We start from the raw sequence: 24,276 nt of genomic DNA, 5'->3' as shown, positions 1-24,276 counted from the left end.
TTCACTCCCTGTCACTGACTGAAATTCAATCCCAGTCACTGACTGAAGCTCAATCCCTGTCACTGACTGATGTTCAATCCCTGTCACTGACTGAGATCCAAACCCTGGCAATGACTGAGATTCAATCCCTCTCTCTGACTGAGGTTCACTCCCTGTCACTGACTGAGATTCAATCCCTGTCACGGACAGAGATTGAATTCCTGTCAGTGACTGATGATCAATCTCTAACACTGATTGAGACCCAATCCCTGCCACTGACTGAGATTCAATCCCTGTCACTGACTGACGGTCAATCCATGTCACTGACTGAATCTCAATCACTGTCACTGACTGAGATTCAATCCCTGTAACTGATTGAGACTCAATCTCTGTTACTGACTGAGATTCAATCCCTGTCACTGATTGAGATTCAATACCTGTCACTGCCTGAGATACAATCCCTGTCGCTGACTGAGGATCAATCCCTGTCACTGACAGTGGTTCAATCCCTGTCACTGACTGAGATTCACTCCCTGTCACTGACTGACGTTCGCTCCATGTCTTTGACTGAGCTTCAATCCCTGACACTGACTGACGATCAATCCCTGACACTGATTGAGATCCAATCCCTGCCACTGACTGTGATTCAATCCCTGTCACTGACTGAGGGTCAATCCTTGTCACTGACTGAATCTCAAACACTGTTGCTGACTGAGATTCAATACCTGTCACTGACTGAGTTTCAATCACTGTCACTGACTGAGCTTCAATTCCTGTCACTGACTGAGGATCAATCCCTGTCACTGACTGAGATTCAATCCCTGTCACAGACTGAGGATCAAACCCGTCACTGACTGAGATTCAATCTCTGTCACTGACTGAGATTCAATCCCTGTCACTAACTGAGGGTCAATCCCTGTCACTGACTGAATCTCAAACACTGTCACTGACTGAGATTCAATTCCTGTCACTAACTGAGATTTAATCCCTGTCACTGACTGAGATTCATTCCCTGTCACTGACTGCGGATCAATCCATGTCACTGATTGCGATTCAAACCCTGTCTCTGACTGAGAATCAATCCCTGTCACAGACTGAGGATCAAATCCAGTCACTGACTGAGATTCAATACGTGTCACTGCCTGAGGATCAATCCCTGTCACTGACTGAGGATCAATCCCTGACACTGATTGAGATCCAATCCCTGCCACTGACTGTGATTCAATCCCTGTCACTGACTGACGGTCAATCCATGTCACTGACTGAATCACAAACACTGTCACTGACTGAGATTCAATTCCTGTCACTGACTGAGTTTCAATCACTATCACTGACTGAGCTTCAATTCCTGTCACTGACTGAGGATCAATCCCTGTCACTGACAGAGATTCAATCCCTGTCACTGACTGAGAATCAATCCCGTCACTGACTGAGGTTCAATCCCTATCACTGACTGAGAGACAATCCCTGACACTGATTGAGATTCAATCCCTGTCAATGACTGAGATTCAATCCCTGTCACTAAATGAGATTCAATCCCTGTCACTGACTGAAGCTCAATCCCTGACACTGACTGAGGATCATTCCCTGTCACTGTCGGGAATTCAATCCCTGTCACTGATTGAGATTCAATCCCTGTCACTGACTGACGATCAAAACCTGTCACTGACTGAGACTCAATCCCTGTCACTGACTGAGATTCAATCCCTGTCACTGACTGAGGTTCTCTCCCTGTCTCAGACTGAGGATCAATCCGTGTCATGGACTGAGATTCATTGCCTGTCACTGATTGAGATTCAGTCTCGGTCACTGACTGAGGTTCAATCCCTGTCACTGACTGAGGTTCACTCACTGTCACTGACTGAAATTCAATCCCTGTCACTGACTGAAGCTCAATCCCTGTCACTGACTGAGATTCAATCCCTGCCACTGACTGAGATTCAATCCCTCTCTCTGACTGAGGTTCACTCCCTGTCACTGACTGAGCTTCAATCCCTGTCACTGACTGAGATCCAATCCCTGTCACTGACTGAAATTCAATCCCTGTCACTGACTGAAGCTCAATCCCTGTCACTGACTGAGGTTCAATCCCTGTCACTGACTGAGATCCAATCCCTGTCACTGATTGAGATCCAATCCATGTCACTGACTGAGAATCAATTCCTGTCACTGACTGAGATTCAATCCCTATCACTGACTGAGGATCAATCCATCTCACTGACTGCGATTCAATCCCTGTCACTGAGTGAGATTCAATCCCTCTCACTGACTGAGATTCAATCCCTGTCACTGACTGAGGATCAGTCTCTGTCACTGATTGAGATTCAGTCCCTGTCACTGACTGAGATTCAATCCTTGTCACTGACTGAGGATCAATCCCTCTCACTGACTGAGATTCAATCCCTGTCACTGAGTGAGATTCAATCGCTGTCACTGACTGAGAATCAATCCCTGTCACTGACGGAGGATCAATCCCTGTTACTGATTGAGATTCAGTCTCTGTCACTGACTGACGGTCAATCCATGTCACTGACTGAATCTCAATCACTGTCACTGACTGAGATTCAATCCCTGTAACTGATTGAGACTCAATCTCTGTTACTGACTGAGATTCAATCCCTGTCACTGATTGAGATTCAATACCTGTCACTGCCTGAGATACAATCCCTGTCGCTGACTGAGGATCAATCCCTGTCACTGACAGTGGTTCAATCCCTGTCACTGACTGAGATTCACTCCCTGTCACTGACTGACGTTCGCTCCATGTCTTTGACTGAGCTTCAATCCCTGACACTGACTGACGATCAATCCCTGACACTGATTGAGATCCAATCCCTGCCACTGACTGTGATTCAATCCCTGTCACTGACTGAGGGTCAATCCTTGTCACTGACTGAATCTCAAACACTGTTGCTGACTGAGATTCAATACCTGTCACTGACTGAGTTTCAATCACTGTCACTGACTGAGCTTCAATTCCTGTCACTGACTGAGGATCAATCCCTGTCACTGACTGAGATTCAATCCCTGTCACAGACTGAGGATCAAACCCGTCACTGACTGAGGTTCAATCCCTGTCACTGACTGAGATTCAATCCCTGTCACTGATTGAGATTCAATCCCTGTCACTGACTGAGATTCAATCCCTGTCACTAAATGAGATTCAATCCCTGTCACTGACTGAGGTTCAATCCCTGTCACTAACTGAGATTCAATCCCTGTCACTAACTGAGGGTCAATCCCTGTCACTGACTGAATCTCAGACACCGTCCCTGACTGAGATTCATTCCCAGTTACTGATTGAGATTCAATCCCTGTCACAGACTGAGATCCAATCCCTGTCACTGACTGACATTCGCTCCCTGTCTTTGACTGAGCTTCAATCCCTGACACTGACTGACGATCAATCCCTGACACTGATTGAGAGCCAATCCCTGCCACTGACTGTGATTCAATCCCTGTCACTGGCTGAGGCTCAATCCTTGTCACTGACTGAATCACAAACACTGTCACTGACTGAGATTCAATTCCTGTCACTGACTGAGTTTCAATCACTATCACTGACTGAGCTTCAATTCCTGTCACTGACTGAGGATCAATCCCTGTCACTGACAGAGATTCAATCCCTGTCACTGACTGAGAATCAATCCCGTCACTGACTGAGGTTCAATCCCTGTCACTGACTGAGAGACAATCCCTGACACTGATTGAGATTCAATCCCTGTCAATGACTGAGATTCAATCCCTGTCACTAAATGAGATTCAATCCCTGTCACTGACTGAAGCTCAATCCCTGACACTGACTGAGGATCATTCCCTGTCACTGACGGGAATTCAATCCCTGTCACTGATTGAGATTCAATCCCTGTCACTGACTGACGATCAAAACCTGTCACTGACTGAGACTCAATCCCTGTCACTGACAGAGATTCCATCCCTGTCACTGACTGAGGTTCTCTCCCTGTCTCAGACTGAGGATCAATCCGTGTCATGGACTGAGATTCAATGCCTGTCACTGATTGAGATTCAGTCTCGGTCACTGACTGAGGTTCAATCCCTGTCACTGACTGAGGTTCACTCACTGTCACTGACTGAAATTCAATCCCTGTCACTGACTGAAGCTCAATCCCTGTCACTGACTGAGATTCAATCCCTGCCACTGACTGAGATTCAATCCCTCTCTCTGACTGAGGTTCACTCCCTGTCACTGACTGAGCTTCAATCCCTGTCACTGACTGAGATCCAATCCCTGTCACTGATTGAAATTCAATCCCTGTCACTGACTGAGGTTCTCTCCCTGTCTCAGACTGAGGATCAATCCGTGTCATGGACTGAGATTCAATGCCTGTCACTGATTGAGATTCAGTCTCGGTCACTGACTGAGGTTCAATCCCTGTCACTGACTGAGGTTCACTCACTGTCACTGACTGAAATTCAATCCCTGTCACTGACTGAAGCTCAATCCCTGTCACTGACTGAGATTCAATCCCTGCCACTGACTGAAATTCAATCCCTGTCACTGACTGAAGCTCAATCCCTGTCACTGACTGAGATTCAATCCCTGCCACTGACTGAGATTCAATCCCTCTCTCTGACTGAGGTTCACTCCCTGTCACTGACTGAGCTTCAATCCCTGTCACTGACTGAGATCCAATCCCTGTCACTGATTGAAATTCAATCCCTGTCACTGACTGAGGTTCTCTCCCTGTCTCAGACTGAGGATCAATCCGTGTCATGGACTGAGATTCAATCCCTCTCTCTGACTGAGGTTCACTCCCTGTCACTGACTGAGCTTCAATCCCTGTCACTGACTGAGATCCAATCCCTGTCACTGACTGAAATTCAATCCCTGTCACTGACTGAAGCTCAATCCCTGTCACTGACTGAGGTTCAATCCCTGTCACTGACTGAGATCCAATCCCTGTCACTGATTGAGATCCAATCCATGTCACTGACTGAGAATCAATTCCTGTCACTGACTGAGATTCAATCCCTATCACTGACTGAGGATCAATCCATCTCACTGACTGCGATTCAATCCCTGTCACTGAGTGAGATTCAATCCCTCTCACTGACTGAGATTCAATCCCTGTCACTGACTGAGGATCAGTCTCTGTCACTGATTGAGATTCAGTCCCTGTCACTGACTGAGATTCAATCCTTGTCACTGACTGAGGATCAATCCCTCTCACTGACTGAGATTCAATCCCTGTCACTGAGTGAGATTCAATCGCTGTCACTGACTGAGAATCAATCCCTGTCACTGACGGAGGATCAATCCCTGTTACTGATTGAGATTCAGTCTCTGTCACTGACTGACGGTCAATCCATGTCACTGACTGAATCTCAATCACTGTCACTGACTGAGATTCAATCCCTGTAACTGATTGAGATTCAGTCTCGGTCACTGACTGAGATTCAATCCCTGTCACTGACTGAGGTTCACTCACTGTCACTGACTGAAATTCAATCCCTGTCACTGACTGAAGCTCAATCCCTGTCACTGACTGAGATACAAACCCTGTCACTGACTGAGGATCAATCCCTGTCACTGACTGAGGTTCAATCCCTGTCACTGACTGAGGTTCAATCCCTGTCACAGACTGAAGTTCAATCCCTTTCATTGACTGAGGTTCAATCCCTGTCACTGACTGAGATTCAATTCCTGTCACTGACTGAGATTCAATCCCTGTCACTGACTGCATCTCAATCCCTGTCATTGACTGAGATTCAATCCCTGTCACTGAATGAGATTCAAACCCCGTCATTGACTGAGATTCAATCCCTGTGACTGATTCAGATTCAATCCCTGTCACTGACTGAGATTCAATCCCAGTCACTGACAGAGGATCAATCCGTGTCATGGACTGAGATACAATCCCTGCCACTGACTGAGGATCATTCCCTGTCACCCACTGAGATTCAATCCCTGTCACTGACTGAGATTCAATTCCTGTCACTGACTGAGGATCAATCCCTGACACTGATTGAGATCCAATCCCTGCCACTGACTGTGATTCAATCCCTGTCACTGACTGACGGTCAATCCATGTCACTGACTGAATCTCAATCCCTAACACTGACTGAGATTCAATCTCTGTTACTGACTGAGATTCAATCCCTGTCATTGACTGAGATTCAACCCCTGTCACTGATTGTGATTCAATCTCTGTTACTGACTGAGATTCAATCCCTGTCACTGATTGAGATTCAATACCTGTAACTGCCTGAGATACAATCCCTGTCACTGATTGAGATTCAATCACTGTCACTGACTGAGGTTCAATCCCTGTCACTGACTGAATCTCAATCCCTGTCACTGACTGAGGTTCAATCACTGTCACTGACTGAGGTTCAATCCCTGTCACTGACTGAGCTTCAATCCCTGTCACTGACTGAGGATCAATCCCTGTCACTGACTGACGTTCGCTCCCTGTCTTTGACTGAGCTTCAATCCCTGACACTGACTGACGATCAATCCCTGACACTGATTGAGATCCAATCCCTGCCACTGACTGTGATTCAATCCCTGTCACTGACTGAGGGTCAATCCTTGTCACTGACTGAATCTCAAACACTGTTGCTGACTGAGATTCAATACCTGTCACTGACTGAGTTTCAATCACTGTCACTGACTGAGCTTCAATTCCTGTCACTGACTGAGGATCAATCCCTGTCACTGACTGAGATTCAATCCCTGTCACAGACTGAGGATCAAACCCGTCACTGACTGAGATTCAATCTCTGTCACTGACTGAGATTCAATCCCTGTCACTAACTGAGGGTCAATCCCTGTCACTGACTGAATCTCAAACACTGTCACTGACTGAGATTCAATTCCTGTCACTAACTGAGATTTAATCCCTGTCACTGACTGAGATTCATTCCCTGTCACTGACTGCGGATCAATCCATGTCACTGATTGCGATTCAAACCCTGTCTCTGACTGAGAATCAATCCCTGTCACAGACTGAGGATCAAATCCAGTCACTGACTGAGATTCAATACGTGTCACTGCCTGAGGATCAATCCCTGTCACTGACTGAGGATCAATCCCTGACACTGATTGAGATCCAATCCCTGCCACTGACTGTGATTCAATCCCTGTCACTGACTGACGGTCAATCCATGTCACTGACTGAATCACAAACACTGTCACTGACTGAGATTCAATTCCTGTCACTGACTGAGTTTCAATCACTATCACTGACTGAGCTTCAATTCCTGTCACTGACTGAGGATCAATCCCTGTCACTGACAGAGATTCAATCCCTGTCACTGACTGAGAATCAATCCCGTCACTGACTGAGGTTCAATCCCTATCACTGACTGAGAGACAATCCCTGACACTGATTGAGATTCAATCCCTGTCAATGACTGAGATTCAATCCCTGTCACTAAATGAGATTCAATCCCTGTCACTGACTGAAGCTCAATCCCTGACACTGACTGAGGATCATTCCCTGTCACTGTCGGGAATTCAATCCCTGTCACTGATTGAGATTCAATCCCTGTCACTGACTGACGATCAAAACCTGTCACTGACTGAGACTCAATCCCTGTCACTGACTGAGATTCAATCCCTGTCACTGACTGAGGTTCTCTCCCTGTCTCAGACTGAGGATCAATCCGTGTCATGGACTGAGATTCATTGCCTGTCACTGATTGAGATTCAGTCTCGGTCACTGACTGAGGTTCAATCCCTGTCACTGACTGAGGTTCACTCACTGTCACTGACTGAAATTCAATCCCTGTCACTGACTGAAGCTCAATCCCTGTCACTGACTGAGATTCAATCCCTGCCACTGACTGAGATTCAATCCCTCTCTCTGACTGAGGTTCACTCCCTGTCACTGACTGAGCTTCAATCCCTGTCACTGACTGAGATCCAATCCCTGTCACTGACTGAAATTCAATCCCTGTCACTGACTGAAGCTCAATCCCTGTCACTGACTGAGGTTCAATCCCTGTCACTGACTGAGATCCAATCCCTGTCACTGATTGAGATCCAATCCATGTCACTGACTGAGAATCAATTCCTGTCACTGACTGAGATTCAATCCCTATCACTGACTGAGGATCAATCCATCTCACTGACTGCGATTCAATCCCTGTCACTGAGTGAGATTCAATCCCTCTCACTGACTGAGATTCAATCCCTGTCACTGACTGAGGATCAGTCTCTGTCACTGATTGAGATTCAGTCCCTGTCACTGACTGAGATTCAATCCTTGTCACTGACTGAGGATCAATCCCTCTCACTGACTGAGATTCAATCCCTGTCACTGAGTGAGATTCAATCGCTGTCACTGACTGAGAATCAATCCCTGTCACTGACGGAGGATCAATCCCTGTTACTGATTGAGATTCAGTCTCTGTCACTGACTGACGGTCAATCCATGTCACTGACTGAATCTCAATCACTGTCACTGACTGAGATTCAATCCCTGTAACTGATTGAGACTCAATCTCTGTTACTGACTGAGATTCAATCCCTGTCACTGATTGAGATTCAATACCTGTCACTGCCTGAGATACAATCCCTGTCGCTGACTGAGGATCAATCCCTGTCACTGACAGTGGTTCAATCCCTGTCACTGACTGAGATTCACTCCCTGTCACTGACTGACGTTCGCTCCATGTCTTTGACTGAGCTTCAATCCCTGACACTGACTGACGATCAATCCCTGACACTGATTGAGATCCAATCCCTGCCACTGACTGTGATTCAATCCCTGTCACTGACTGAGGGTCAATCCTTGTCACTGACTGAATCTCAAACACTGTTGCTGACTGAGATTCAATACCTGTCACTGACTGAGTTTCAATCACTGTCACTGACTGAGCTTCAATTCCTGTCACTGACTGAGGATCAATCCCTGTCACTGACTGAGATTCAATCCCTGTCACAGACTGAGGATCAAACCCGTCACTGACTGAGGTTCAATCCCTGTCACTGACTGAGATTCAATCCCTGTCACTGATTGAGATTCAATCCCTGTCACTGACTGAGATTCAATCCCTGTCACTAAATGAGATTCAATCCCTGTCACTGACTGAGGTTCAATCCCTGTCACTAACTGAGATTCAATCCCTGTCACTAACTGAGGGTCAATCCCTGTCACTGACTGAATCTCAGACACCGTCCCTGACTGAGATTCATTCCCAGTTACTGATTGAGATTCAATCCCTGTCACAGACTGAGATCCAATCCCTGTCACTGACTGACATTCGCTCCCTGTCTTTGACTGAGCTTCAATCCCTGACACTGACTGACGATCAATCCCTGACACTGATTGAGAGCCAATCCCTGCCACTGACTGTGATTCAATCCCTGTCACTGGCTGAGGCTCAATCCTTGTCACTGACTGAATCACAAACACTGTCACTGACTGAGATTCAATTCCTGTCACTGACTGAGTTTCAATCACTATCACTGACTGAGCTTCAATTCCTGTCACTGACTGAGGATCAATCCCTGTCACTGACAGAGATTCAATCCCTGTCACTGACTGAGAATCAATCCCGTCACTGACTGAGGTTCAATCCCTGTCACTGACTGAGAGACAATCCCTGACACTGATTGAGATTCAATCCCTGTCAATGACTGAGATTCAATCCCTGTCACTAAATGAGATTCAATCCCTGTCACTGACTGAAGCTCAATCCCTGACACTGACTGAGGATCATTCCCTGTCACTGACGGGAATTCAATCCCTGTCACTGATTGAGATTCAATTCCTGTCACTGACTGACGATCAAAACCTGTCACTGACTGAGACTCAATCCCTGTCACTGACTGAGATTCCATCCCTGTCACTGACTGAGGTTCTCTCCCTGTCTCAGACTGAGGATCAATCCGTGTCATGGACTGAGATTCAATGCCTGTCACTGATTGAGATTCAGTCTCGGTCACTGACTGAGGTTCAATCCCTGTCACTGACTGAGGTTCACTCACTGTCACTGACTGAAATTCAATCCCTGTCACTGACTGAAGCTCAATCCCTGTCACTGACTGAGATTCAATCCCTGCCACTGACTGAGATTCAATCCCTCTCTCTGACTGAGGTTCACTCCCTGTCACTGACTGAGCTTCAATCCCTGTCACTGACTGAGATCCAATCCCTGTCACTGATTGAAATTCAATCCCTGTCACTGACTGAGGTTCTCTCCCTGTCTCAGACTGAGGATCAATCCGTGTCATGGACTGAGATTCAATGCCTGTCACTGATTGAGATTCAGTCTCGGTCACTGACTGAGGTTCAATCCCTGTCACTGACTGAGGTTCACTCACTGTCACTGACTGAAATTCAATCCCTGTCACTGACTGAAGCTCAATCCCTGTCACTGACTGAGATTCAATCCCTGCCACTGACTGAGATTCAATCCCTCTCTCTGACTGAGGTTCACTCCCTGTCACTGACTGAGCTTCAATCCCTGTCACTGACTGAGATCCAATCCCTGTCACTGACTGAAATTCAATCCCTGTCACTGACTGAAGCTCAATCCCTGTCACTGACTGAGGTTCAATCCCTGTCACTGACTGAGATCCAATCCCTGTCACTGATTGAGATCCAATCCATGTCACTGACTGAGAATCAATTCCTGTCACTGACTGAGATTCAATCCCTATCACTGACTGAGGATCAATCCATCTCACTGACTGCGATTCAATCCCTGTCACTGAGTGAGATTCAATCCCTCTCACTGACTGAGATTCAATCCCTGTCACTGACTGAGGATCAGTCTCTGTCACTGATTGAGATTCAGTCCCTGTCACTGACTGAGATTCAATCCTTGTCACTGACTGAGGATCAATCCCTCTCACTGACTGAGATTCAATCCCTGTCACTGAGTGAGATTCAATCGCTGTCACTGACTGAGAATCAATCCCTGTCACTGACGGAGGATCAATCCCTGTTACTGATTGAGATTCAGTCTCTGTCACTGACTGACGGTCAATCCATGTCACTGACTGAATCTCAATCACTGTCACTGACTGAGATTCAATCCCTGTAACTGATTGAGATTCAGTCTCGGTCACTGACTGAGGTTCAATCCCTGTCACTGACTGAGGATCACTCACTGTCACTGACTGAAATTCAATCCCTGTCACTGACTGAAGCTCAATCCCTGTCACTGACTGAGATACAAACCCTGTCACTGACTGAGGATCAATCCCTGTCACTGACTGAGGTTCAATCCCTGTCACTGACTGAGGTTCAATCCCTGTCACAGACTGAAGTTCAATCCCTTTCATTGACTGAGGTTCAATCCCTGTCACTGACTGAGATTCAATTACTGTCACTGACTGAGATTCAATCCCTGTCACTGACTGCATCTCAATCCCTGTCATTGACTGAGATTCAATCCCTGTCACTGAATGAGATTCAAACCCCGTCATTGACTGAGATTCAATCCCTGTGACTGATTCAGATTCAATCCCTGTCACTGACTGAGATTCAATCCCAGTCACTGACAGAGGATCAATCCGTGTCATGGACTGAGATACAATCCCTGCCACTGACTGAGGATCATTCCCTGTCACCCACTGAGATTCAATCCCTGTCACTGACTGAGATTCAATTCCTGTCACTGACTGAGGATCAATCCCTGACACTGATTGAGATCCAATCCCTGCCACTGACTGTGATTCAATCCCTGTCACTGACTGACGGTCAATCCATGTCACTGACTGAATCTCAATCCCTAACACTGACTGAGATTCAATCTCTGTTACTGACTGAGATTCAATCCCTGTCATTGACTGAGATTCAACCCCTGTCACTGATTGTGATTCAATCTCTGTTACTGACTGAGATTCAATCCCTGTCACTGATTGAGATTCAATACCTGTAACTGCCTGAGATACAATCCCTGTCACTGATTGAGATTCAATCACTGTCACTGACTGAGGTTCAATCCCTGTCACTGACTGAATCTCAATCCCTGTCACTGACTGAGGTTCAATCACTGTCACTGACTGAGGTTCAATCCCTGTCACTGACTGAGCTTCAATCCCTGTCACTGACTGAGGATCAATCCCTGTCACTGACTGACGTTCGCTCCCTGTCTTTGACTGAGCTTCAATCCCTGTCACTGACTGCGCTTCAATCCCTGTCACTGACTGAGATTCAATCCCTGTCACCGACTGAGATTCAATTCCTGTCACTGACTGAGATTCAATCCCTGTCACTGACTGAGTTTGAATCACTGTCACTGACTGAGCTTCAATTCCTGTCACTGACTGAGGATCAATCCCTGTCACTGACTAAGATTCAATCCCTGTCACTGACTGAGGATAATTCTCTGCCACTGACTGAGATTCAATCCCTGTCACAGACTGAGGTTCAATCCCTTTCACTGACTGAGATTTAATCCCTGTCACTGACTGAGATTCAATACGTGTCACTGACTGAGCTTCAATTCCTTTCACTGACTGAGATTCAATCTCTGTCACTGACTGAGATTCAATCCCTGTCACTAACTGAGGGTCAATCCCTGTCACTGACTGAATCTCAAACACTGTCACTGACTGAGATTCAATTCCTGTCACTAACTGAGATTTAATCCCTGTCACTGACTGAGATTCATTCCCTGTCACTGACTGCGGATCAATCCATGTCACTGATTGCGATTCAAACCCTGTCTCTGACTGAGAATCAATCCCTGTCACAGACTGAGGATCAAATCCAGTCACTGACTGAGATTCAATACGTGTCACTGCCTGAGGATCAATCCCTGTCACTGGCTGAGCTTCAATCCCTGTCACAGACTTAGGTTCAATCCCTGTCACTAACTGAGATTCAATCCCTGTCACTAACTGAGGGTCAATCCCTGTCACTAACTGAGGGTCAATCCCTGTCAATGACTGAATCTCAAAAACTGTCACCGACTGAGATTCATTCCCAGTTACTGATTGAGATTCAATCCCTGTCACAGACTGAAATTCAATCCCTGTCACTGACTGAGAATCAATCCCGTCACTGACTGAGGTTCAATCACTGTCACTGACTGAGCTTCAATTCCTGTCACTGACTGAGGATCAATCCCTGTCACTGACTGAGAATCAATCCCGTCACTGACTGAGGTTCAATCCCTGTCACTGATTGAGATTCAATCCCTGTCACTGACTGAGGATCAATCCGTTTCATGGACTAAGATTCAATCCCTGTCACTGATTGAGATTGAATATCTGTCACTGACTGAGATTCAATCCCTGTCACTGACTGAGGATCAATCCCTGTCACAGACTGAGGTTCCATCCCTGTCATTGACTGACGTTCACTCCCTGTCACTGACTGAGTTTCAATCACTTTCACTGACTGAGCTTCAATTCCTGTCACTGACTGAGAATCAATCCCGTCACTAACTGAGGGTCAATCCCTGTCACTGACTGAATCTCAAACACTGTCCCAGACTGAGATTCATTCCCAGTTACTGATTGAGATTCAATCCCTGTCACAGACTGAAATTCAATCCCTGTCTCTGACTGAGGATCAATCCGTTTCATGGTATGAGATTCAATCCCTGTCACTGATTGAGATTGAATATCTGTCACTGACTGAGATTCAATCCCTGTCACTGACTGAGGATCAATCCCTGTCACTGACAGAGGTTCAATCCCTGTCACTGACTGAGCTTCAAACCCTGTCATTGACTGACGTTCAATCTCTGTCACCCACTGAAATTCAATTCCTGTCACTGACTGAGTTTCAATCCCTGTCACTGACTGAGAATCAATCCCTGTCACTGACTGAGATTCAATCCCTGTCACTGACTGAATCTCAATCCCTGTAACTGACTGGAACTCACTCGCTGTCTCTGAGTGAGATTTACTCCCTGTCACTGATTGAGATTCAATCCCTGTCACTGACTGAGATTGAATCCCTATCACTAACTGAGAATTAATCCCTGTCTCTGACTGAAGCTCAATCCCTGTCACTGACTGAGATCCAAACCCTGTCACTGACTGAGGATCAATCCCTGTCACTGACTGAAGCTCAATCCCTGTCACTGACTTTGATTCATTTCCTGTCACTGACTGACGATCAAAACCTGTCGTGACTGAGACTCAATCCCTGTCACTTACTGAGATTCAATCCCTGTCACTGACTGAGGTTCTCTCCCTGTCTCAGACTGAGGATCAGTCCATGTCATGGACTGAGATTCAATGCCTGTCACTGATTGAGATTCAGTCACGGTCACTGAATGAGGTTCAATCATTGTCACTGACTGTGGTTCACTCCCTGTCACTGACTGAAATTCAATCCCAGTCACTGACTGAAGCTCAATCCCTGTCACTGACTGATGTTCAATCCCTGTCACTGACTGAGATCCAAACCCTGGCAATGACTGAGATTCAATCCCTCTCTCTGACTGAGGTTCACTCCCTGTCACTGACTGAGATTCAATCCCTGTCACGGACAGAGATTGAATTCCTGTCAGTGACTGATGATCAATCTCTAACACTGATTGAGACCCAATCCCTGCCACTGACTGAGATTCAATCCCTGTCACTGACTGACGGTCAATCCATGTCACTGACTGAATCTCAATCACTGTCACTGACTGAGATTCAATCCCTGTAACTGATTGAGACTCAATCTCTGTTACTGACTGAGATTCAATCCCTGTCACTGATTGAGATTCAATACCTGTCACTGCCTGAGATACAATCCCTGTCGCTGACTGAGGATCAATCCCTGTCACTGACAGTGGTTCAATCCCTGTCACTGACTGAGATTCACTCCCTGTCACTGACTGACGTTCGCTCCATGTCTTTGACTGAGCTTCAATCCCTGACACTGACTGACGATCAATCCCTGACACTGATTGAGATCCAATCCCTGCCACTGACTGTGATTCAATCCCTGTCACTGACTGAGGGTCAATCCTTGTCACTGACTGAATCTCAAACACTGTTGCTGACTGAGATTCAATACCTGTCACTGACTGAGTTTCAATCACTGTCACTGACTGAGCTTCAATTCCTGTCACTGACTGAGGATCAATCCCTGTCACTGACTGAGATTCAATCCCTGTCACAGACTGAGGATCAAACCCGTCACTGACTGAGATTCAATCTCTGTCACTGACTGAGATTCAATCCCTGTCACTAACTGAGGGTCAATCCCTGTCACTGACTGAATCTCAAACACTGTCACTGACTGAGATTCAATTCCTGTCACTAACTGAGATTTAATCCCTGTCACTGACTGAGATTCATTCCCTGTCACTAACTGAGGGTCAATCCCTGTCACTGACTGAATCTCAGACACCGTCCCTGACTGAGATTCATTCCCAGTTACTGATTGAGATTCAATCCCTGTCACAGACTGAGATCCAATCCCTGTCACTGACTGACTTTCGCTCCCTGTCTTTGACTGAGCTTCAATCCCTGACACTGACTGACGATCAATCCCTGACACTGATTGAGAGCCAATCCCTGCCACTGACTGTGATTCAATCCCTGTCACTGGCTGAGGCTCAATCCTTGTCACTGACTGAATCACAAACACTGTCACTGACTGAGATTAAATTCCTGTCACTGACTGAGTTTCAATCACTATCACTGACTGAGCTTCAATTCCTGTCACTGACTGAGGATCAATCCCTGTCACTGACAGAGATTCAATCCCTGTCACTGACTGAGAATCAATCCCGTCACTGACTGAGGTTCAATCCCTGTCACTGACTGAGAGACAATCCCTGACACTGATTGAGATTCAATCCCTGTCAATGACTGAGATTCAATCCCTGTCACTAAATGAGATTCAATCCCTGTCACTGACTGAAGCTCAATCCCTGACACTGACTGAGGATCATTCCCTGTCACTGACGGGAATTCAATCCCTGTCACTGATTGAGATTCAATCCCTGTCACTGACTGACGATCAAAACCTGTCACTGACTGAGACTCAATCCCTGTCACTGACTGAGATTCAATCCCTGTCACTGACTGAGGTTCTCTCCCTGTCTCAGACTGAGGATCAATCCGTGTCATGGACTGAGATTCAATGCCTGTCACTGATTGAGATTCAGTCTCGGTCACTGACTGAGGTTCAATCCCTGTCACTGACTGAGGTTCACTCACTGTCACTGACTGAAATTCAATCCCTGTCACTGACTGAAGCTCAATCCCTGTCACTGACTGAGATTCAATCCCTGCCACTGACTGAGATTCAATCCCTCTCTCTGACTGAGGTTCACTCCCTGTCACTGACTGAGCTTCAATCCCTGTCACTGACTGAGATCCAATCCCTGTCACTGACTGAAATTCAATCCCTGTCACTGACTGAAGCTCAATCCCTGTCACTGACTGAGGTTCAATCCCTGTCACTGACTGAGATCCAATCCCTGTCACTGATTGAGATCCAATCCATGTCACTGACTGAGAATCAATTCCTGTCACTGACTGAGATTCAATCCCTATCACTGACTGAGGATCAATCCATCTCACTGACTGCGATTCAATCCCTGTCACTGAGTGAGATTCAATCCCTCTCACTGACTGAGATTCAATCCCTGTCACTGACTGAGGATCAGTCTCTGTCACTGATTGAGATTCAGTCCCTGTCACTGACTGAGATTCAATGCTTGTCACTGACTGAGGATCAATCCCTCTCACTGACTGAGATTCAATCCCTGTCACTGAGTGAGATTCAATCGCTGTCACTGACTGAGAATCAATCCCTGTCACTGACTGAGGATCAATCCCTGTTACTGATTGAGATTCAGTCTCTGTCACTGACTGACGGTCAATCCATGTCACTGACTGAATCTCAATCACTGTCACTGACTGAGATTCAATCCCTGTAACTGATTGAGACTCAATCTCTGTTACTGACTGAGATTCAATCCCTGTCACTGATTGAGATTCAATACCTGTCACTGCCTGAGATACAATCCCTGTCGCTGACTGAGGATCAATCCCTGTCACTGACAGTGGTTCAATCCCTGTCACTGACTGAGATTCACTCCCTGTCACTGACTGACGTTCGCTCCATGTCTTTGACTGAGCTTCAATCCCTGACACTGACTGACGATCAATCCCTGACACTGATTGAGATCCAATCCCTGCCACTGACTGTGATTCAATCCCTGTCACTGACTGAGGGTCAATCCTTGTCACTGACTGAATCTCAAACACTGTTGCTGACTGAGATTCAATACCTGTCACTGACTGAGTTTCAATCACTGTCACTGACTGAGCTTCAATTCCTGTCACTGACTGAGGATCAATCCCTGTCACTGACTGAGATTCAATCCCTGTCACAGACTGAGGATCAAACCCGTCACTGACTGAGGTTCAATCCCTGTCACTGACTGAGATTCAATCCCTGTCACTGATTGAGATTCAATCCCTGTCACTGACTGAGATTCAATCCCTGTCACTAAATGAGATTCAATCCCTGTCACTGACTGAGGTTCAATCCCTGTCACTAACTGAGATTCAATCCCTGTCACTAACTGAGGGTCAATCCCTGTCACTGACTGAATCTCAGACACCGTCCCTGACTGAGATTCATTCCCAGTTACTGATTGAGATTCAATCCCTGTCACAGACTGAGATCCAATCCCTGTCACTGACTGACATTCGCTCCCTGTCTTTGACTGAGCTTCAATCCCTGACACTGACTGACGATCAATCCCTGACACTGATTGAGAGCCAATCCCTGCCACTGACTGTGATTCAATCCCTGTCACTGGCTGAGGCTCAATCCTTGTCACTGACTGAATCACAAACACTGTCACTGACTGAGATTCAATTCCTGTCACTGACTGAGTTTCAATCACTATCACTGACTGAGCTTCAATTCCTGTCACTGACTGAGGATCAATCCCTGTCACTGACAGAGATTCAATCCCTGTCACTGACTGAGAATCAATCCCGTCACTGACTGAGGTTCAATCCCTGTCACTGACTGAGAGACAATCCCTGACACTGATTGAGATTCAATCCCTGTCAATGACTGAGATTCAATCCCTGTCACTAAATGAGATTCAATCCCTGTCACTGACTGAAGCTCAATCCCTGACACTGACTGAGGATCATTCCCTGTCACTGACGGGAATTCAATCCCTGTCACTGATTGAGATTCAATCCCTGTCACTGACTGACGATCAAAACCGGTCACTGACTGAGACTCAATCCCTGTCACTGACTGAGATTCCATCCCTGTCACTGACTGAGGTTCTCTCCCTGTCTCAGACTGAGGATCAATCCGTGTCATGGACTGAGATTCAATGCCTGTCACTGATTGAGATTCAGTCTCGGTCACTGACTGAGGTTCAATCCCTGTCACTGACTGAGGTTCACTCACTGTCACTGACTGAAATTCAATCCCTGTCACTGACTGAAGCTCAATCCCTGTCACTGACTGAGATTCAATCCCTGCCACTGACTGAGATTCAATCCCTCTCTATGACTGAGGTTCACTCCCTGTCACTGACTGAGCTTCAATCCCTGTCACTGACTGAGATCCAATCCCTGTCACTGATTGAAATTCAATCCCTGTCACTGACTGAAGCTCAATCCCTGTCACTGACTGAGGTTCAATCCCTGTCACTGACTGAGATCCAATCCCTGTCACTGATTGAGATTCAATCCCTGTCACTGACTCAGCACCAAAACCTGTCACTGACTGAGATTCAATCCCTGTCAATGACTGAGGATCAATCCCTGTCTCTGACTGAGCTTCAATTCCTGTCACTGACATAGTTTCAATCCCTGTCACTGACTGAGATTCAATCCCTGTCACTGACTGAGAATCAATCCCTGTCACTGACTGAGGATCAAACCCTGTCACTGACTGAAATTCAATCCCTGTCACTGATTGAGAGTCAATCCCTGTGACTGACTGAGATTCTATCCCTGTCACTAAATGAAATTCAACCCCTGTCACTGACTGAGGTTCAATCCCCGTCACTAACAGAGATTCAGTCCCTGTCACTGATTGAGATACAATTCCTGTCACTGACTGAGATTCAATCCCTGTAACTGATTGAGATACAATTCCTGTCACTGACATAGTTTCAATCCCTGTCACTAACTGAGATTCAATCCCTGTCACTGACTGAGAATCAATCCCTGTCACTGACTGAGGATCAAACCCTGTCACTGACTGAAATTCAATCCCTGTCACTGACTGAGGGTCAATCCCTGTCACTGACTAAGATTCAATCCCTGTCACTAAATGAGATTCAATCCCTGTCACTGACTGAAGCTCAATCCCTGTCACTGACTGAGGATCAATCACTGTCACTGACGGGAATTCAATCCCTGTCACTGATTGAGGTCCAATCCCTGTCACTGATTGAGATTCAGTCGCGGTCACTGACTGAGGTTCAATCACTGTCACTGACTGAGGTTCAATACCTCTCACTGACTGAGATTCAATCCCTGTAACTGATTGAGATTCAATCCCTGTCACTGACTGAGGTTCAATCACTGTCACTGACTGAGGTTCAATACCTGTCACTGACTGAGATTCAATCCCTGCCACTGACTGAGGTTCAATCCCTGTCACTGACTGAAGCTCAATCCCTGTCACTGACTGAGATCCAATCCCTGTCACTGACTGAAATTCAATCCCTGTCACTGACTGAAGCTCAATCCCTGTCACTGACTGAGGTTCAATTCCTGTCACTGACTGAGATCCAATCCCTGTCACTGATTGAGATCCAATCCATGTCACTGACGGAGAATCAATTCCTGTCACTGACTGAGATTCAATCCCTATCACTGACTGAGGATCAATCCATCTCACTGACAGAGATTCAATCCCTGTCACTGAGTGAGATTCAATCTCTCTCACTGACTGAGATTCAATCCCTGTCACTGACTGAGGATCAGTCTCTGTCACTGATTGAGATTCAGTCCCTGTCACTGACTGAGATTCAATCCTTGTCACTGACTGAGGATCAATCCCTCTCACTGACTGAGATTCAATCCCTGTCACTGAGTGAGATTCAATCGCTGTCACTGACTGACAATCAATCCCTGTCACTGACTGAGGATCAATCCCTGTTACTGATTGAGATACAGTCCCTGTCACTGATTGAAATTCAATCCCAGTCACTGACTGAGATTCAATCCCAGTCACAGACTGAGATTCAATCCCTGTCACTGACTAAGAATCAAACCCTGCCACTGTCTGAGCTTCAATCCCTGTCACTGACTGAGATACAAACCCTGTCACTGACTGAGGATCTATCCCTGTCACTGACTGAGGTTCAATCCCTGTCACTGACTGAGGTTCAATCCCTGTCACAGACTGAAGTTCAATCCCTTTCATTGACTGTGGTTCAATCCCTGTCACTGACTGAGATTCAATTCCTGTCACTGACTGAGATTCAATCCCTGTCACTGACTGCATCTCAATCCCTGTCATTGACTGAGATTCAATCCCTGTCACTGAATGAGATTCAAACCCCGTCATTGACTGAGATTCAATCCCTGTGACTGATTGAGATTCAATCCCTGTCACTGACTGAGATTCAATCCCTGTCTCTGACAGAGGATCAATCCGTGTCATGGACTGAGATACAATCCCTGCCACTGACTGAGAATCATTCCCTGTCACCCACTGAGATTCAATCCCTGTCACTGACTGAGATTCAATTCCTGTCACTGACTGAGGATCAATCCCTGACACTGATTGAGATCCAATCCCTGCCACTGACTGTGATTCAATCCCTGTCACTGACTGACGGTCAATCCATGTCACTGACTGAATCTCAATCCCTAACACTGACTGAGATTCAATCTCTGTTACTGACTGAGATTCAATCCCTGTCATTGACTGAGATTCAACCCCTGTCACTGATTGTGATTCAATCTCTGTTACTGACTGAGATTCAATCCCTGTCACTGATTGAGATTCAATACCTGTAACTGCCTGAGATACAATCCCTGTCACTGATTGAGATTCAATCACTGTCACTGACTGAGGTTCAATCCCTGTCACTGACTGAATCTCAATCCCTGTCACTGACTGAGGTTCAATCACTGTCACTGACTGAGGTTCAATCCCTGTCACTGACTGAGCTTCAATCCCTGTCACTGACTGAGGATCAATCCCTGTCACTGACTGACGTTCGCTCCCTGTCTTTGACTGAGCTTCAATCCCTGTCACTGACTGAGCTTCAATCCCTGTCACTGACTGAGATTCAATCCCTGTCACTGACTGAGATTCAATCCCTGTCACTGACTGAGATTCAATCCCTGTCACTGACTGAGTTTGAATCACTGTCACTGACTGAGCTTCAATTCCTGTCACTGACTGAGGATCAATCCCTGTCACTGACTAAGATTCAACCCCTGTCACTGACTGAGGATAATTCTCTGCCACTGACTGAGATTCAATCCCTGTCACAGACTGAGGTTCAATCCCTTTCACTGACTGAGATTCAATCCCTGTCACTGACTGAGGTTCAATCCCTGTCACTAACTGAGATTTAATCCCTGTCACTGACTGAGATTCAATACGTGTCACTGACTGAGCTTCAATTCCTTTCACTGACTGAGATTCAATCCCTGTCACTAACTGAGGGTCAATCCCTGTCACTGACTGAATCTCAAACACTGTCACTGACTGAGATTCAATTCCTGTCACTAACTGAGATTTAATCCCTGTCACTGACTGAGATTCATTCCCTGTCACTGACTGCGGATCAATCCATGTCACTGATTGCGATTCAAACCCTGTCTCTGACTGAGAATCAATCCCTGTCACAGACTGAGGATCAAATCCAGTCACTGACTGAGATTCAATACGTGTCACTGCCTGAGGATCAATCCCTGTCACTGGCTGAGCTTCAATCCCTGTCACTGGCTGAGCTTCAATCCCTGTCACAGACTTAGGTTCAATCCCTGTCACTAACTGAGATTCAATCCCTGTCACTAACTGAGGGTCAATCCCTGTCAATGACTGAATCTCAAAAACTGTCACCGACTGAGATTCAATTCCTGTCACTGACTGAGTTTCAATCACTGTCACTGACTGAGCTTCAATTCCTGTCACTGACTGAGAATCAATTCCTGTCACTGACTGAGTTTCAATCACTGTCACTGACTGAGCTTCAATTCCTGTCACTGACTGAGGATCAATCCCTGTCACTGACAGAGATTCAATCCCTGTCACTGACTGAGAATCAATCCCGTCACTGACTGAGGTTCAATCCCTGTCACTGACTGAGAGACAATCCCTGACACTGATTGAGATTCAATCCCTGTCAATGACTGAGATTCAATCCCTGTCACTAAATGAGATTCAATCCCTGTCACTGACTGAAGCTCAATCCCTGACACTGACTGAGGATCATTCCCTGTCACTGACGGGAATTCAATCCCTGTCACTGATTGAGATTCAATTCCTGACACTGACTGACGATCAAAACCTGTCACTGACTGAGACTCAATCCCTGTCACTGACTGAGATTCCATCCCTGTCACTGACTGAGGTTCTCTCCCTGTCTCAGACTGAGGATCAATCCGTGTCATGGACTGAGATTCAATGCCTGTCACTGATTGAGATTCAGTCTCGGTCACTGACTGAGGTTCAATCCCTGTCACTGACTGAGGTTCACTCACTGTCACTGACTGAAATTCAATCCCTGTCACTGACTGAAGCTCAATCCCTGTCACTGACTGAGATTCAATCCCTGCCACTGACTGAGATTCAATCCCTCTCTCTGACTGAGGTTCACTCCCTGTCACTGACTGAGCTTCAATCCCTGTCACTGACTGAGATCCAATCCCTGTCACTGATTGAAATTCAATCCCTGTCACTGACTGAGGTTCTCTCCCTGTCTCAGACTGAGGATCAATCCGTGTCATGGACTGAGATTCAATGCCTGTCACTGATTGAGATTCAGTCTCGGTCACTGACTGAGGTTCAATCCCTGTCACTGACTGAGGTTCACTCACTGTCACTGACTGAAATTCAATCCCTGTCACTGACTGAAGCTCAATCCCTGTCACTGACTGAGATTCAATCCCTGCCACTGACTGAGATTCAATCCCTCTCTCTGACTGAGGTTCACTCCCTGTCACTGACTGAGCTTCAATCCCTGTCACTGACTGAGATCCAATCCCTGTCACTGACTGAAATTCAATCCCTGTCACTGACTGAAGCTCAATCCCTGTCACTGACTGAGGTTCAATCCCTGTCACTGACTGAGATCCAATCCCTGTCACTGATTGAGATCCAATCCATGTCACTGACTGAGAATCAATTCCTGTCACTGACTGAGATTCAATCCCTATCACTGACTGAGGATCAATCCATCTCACTGACTGCGATTCAATCCCTGTCACTGAGTGAGATTCAATCCCTCTCACTGACTGAGATTCAATCCCTGTCACTGACTGAGGATCAGTCTCTGTCACTGATTGAGATTCAGTCCCTGTCACTGACTGAGATTCAATCCTTGTCACTGACTGAGGATCAATCCCTCTCACTGACTGAGATTCAATCCCTGTCACTGAGTGAGATTCAATCGCTGTCACTGACTGAGAATCAATCCCTGTCACTGACGGAGGATCAATCCCTGTTACTGATTGAGATTCAGTCTCTGTCACTGACTGACGGTCAATCCATGTCACTGACTGAATCTCAATCACTGTCACTGACTGAGATTCAATCCCTGTAACTGATTGAGATTCAGTCTCGGTCACTGACTGAGGTTCAATCCCTGTCACTGACTGAGGATCACTCACTGTCACTGACTGAAATTCAATCCCTGTCACTGACTGAAGCTCAATCCCTGTCACTGACTGAGATACAAACCCTGTCACTGACTGAGGATCAATCCCTGTCACTGACTGAGGTTCAATCCCTGTCACTGACTGAGGTTCAATCCCTGTCACAGACTGAAGTTCAATCCCTTTCATTGACTGAGGTTCAATCCCTGTCACTGACTGAGATTCAATTCCTGTCACTGACTGAGATTCAATCCCTGTCACTGACTGCATCTCAATCCCTGTCATTGACTGAGATTCAATCCCTGTCACTGAATGAGATTCAAACCCCGTCATTGACTGAGATTCAATCCCTGTGACTGATTCAGATTCAATCCCTGTCACTGACTGAGATTCAATCCCAGTCACTGACAGAGGATCAATCCGTGTCATGGACTGAGATACAATCCCTGCCACTGACTGAGGATCATTCCCTGTCACCCACTGAGATTCAATCCCTGTCACTGACTGAGATTCAATTCCTGTCACTGACTGAGGATCAATCCCTGACACTGATTGAGATCCAATCCCTGCCACTGACTGTGATTCAA

Source organism: Chiloscyllium plagiosum, unplaced genomic scaffold (genome assembly GCF_037043375.1).
Source record: "Chiloscyllium plagiosum isolate Xiang-an unplaced genomic scaffold, Cpla_swu_hap1 HiC_scaffold_36, whole genome shotgun sequence".
In the NCBI taxonomy this organism is placed as follows: domain Eukaryota; kingdom Metazoa; phylum Chordata; class Chondrichthyes; order Orectolobiformes; family Hemiscylliidae; genus Chiloscyllium; species Chiloscyllium plagiosum.
Note: the sequence above shows the minus strand (reverse complement) of the source record.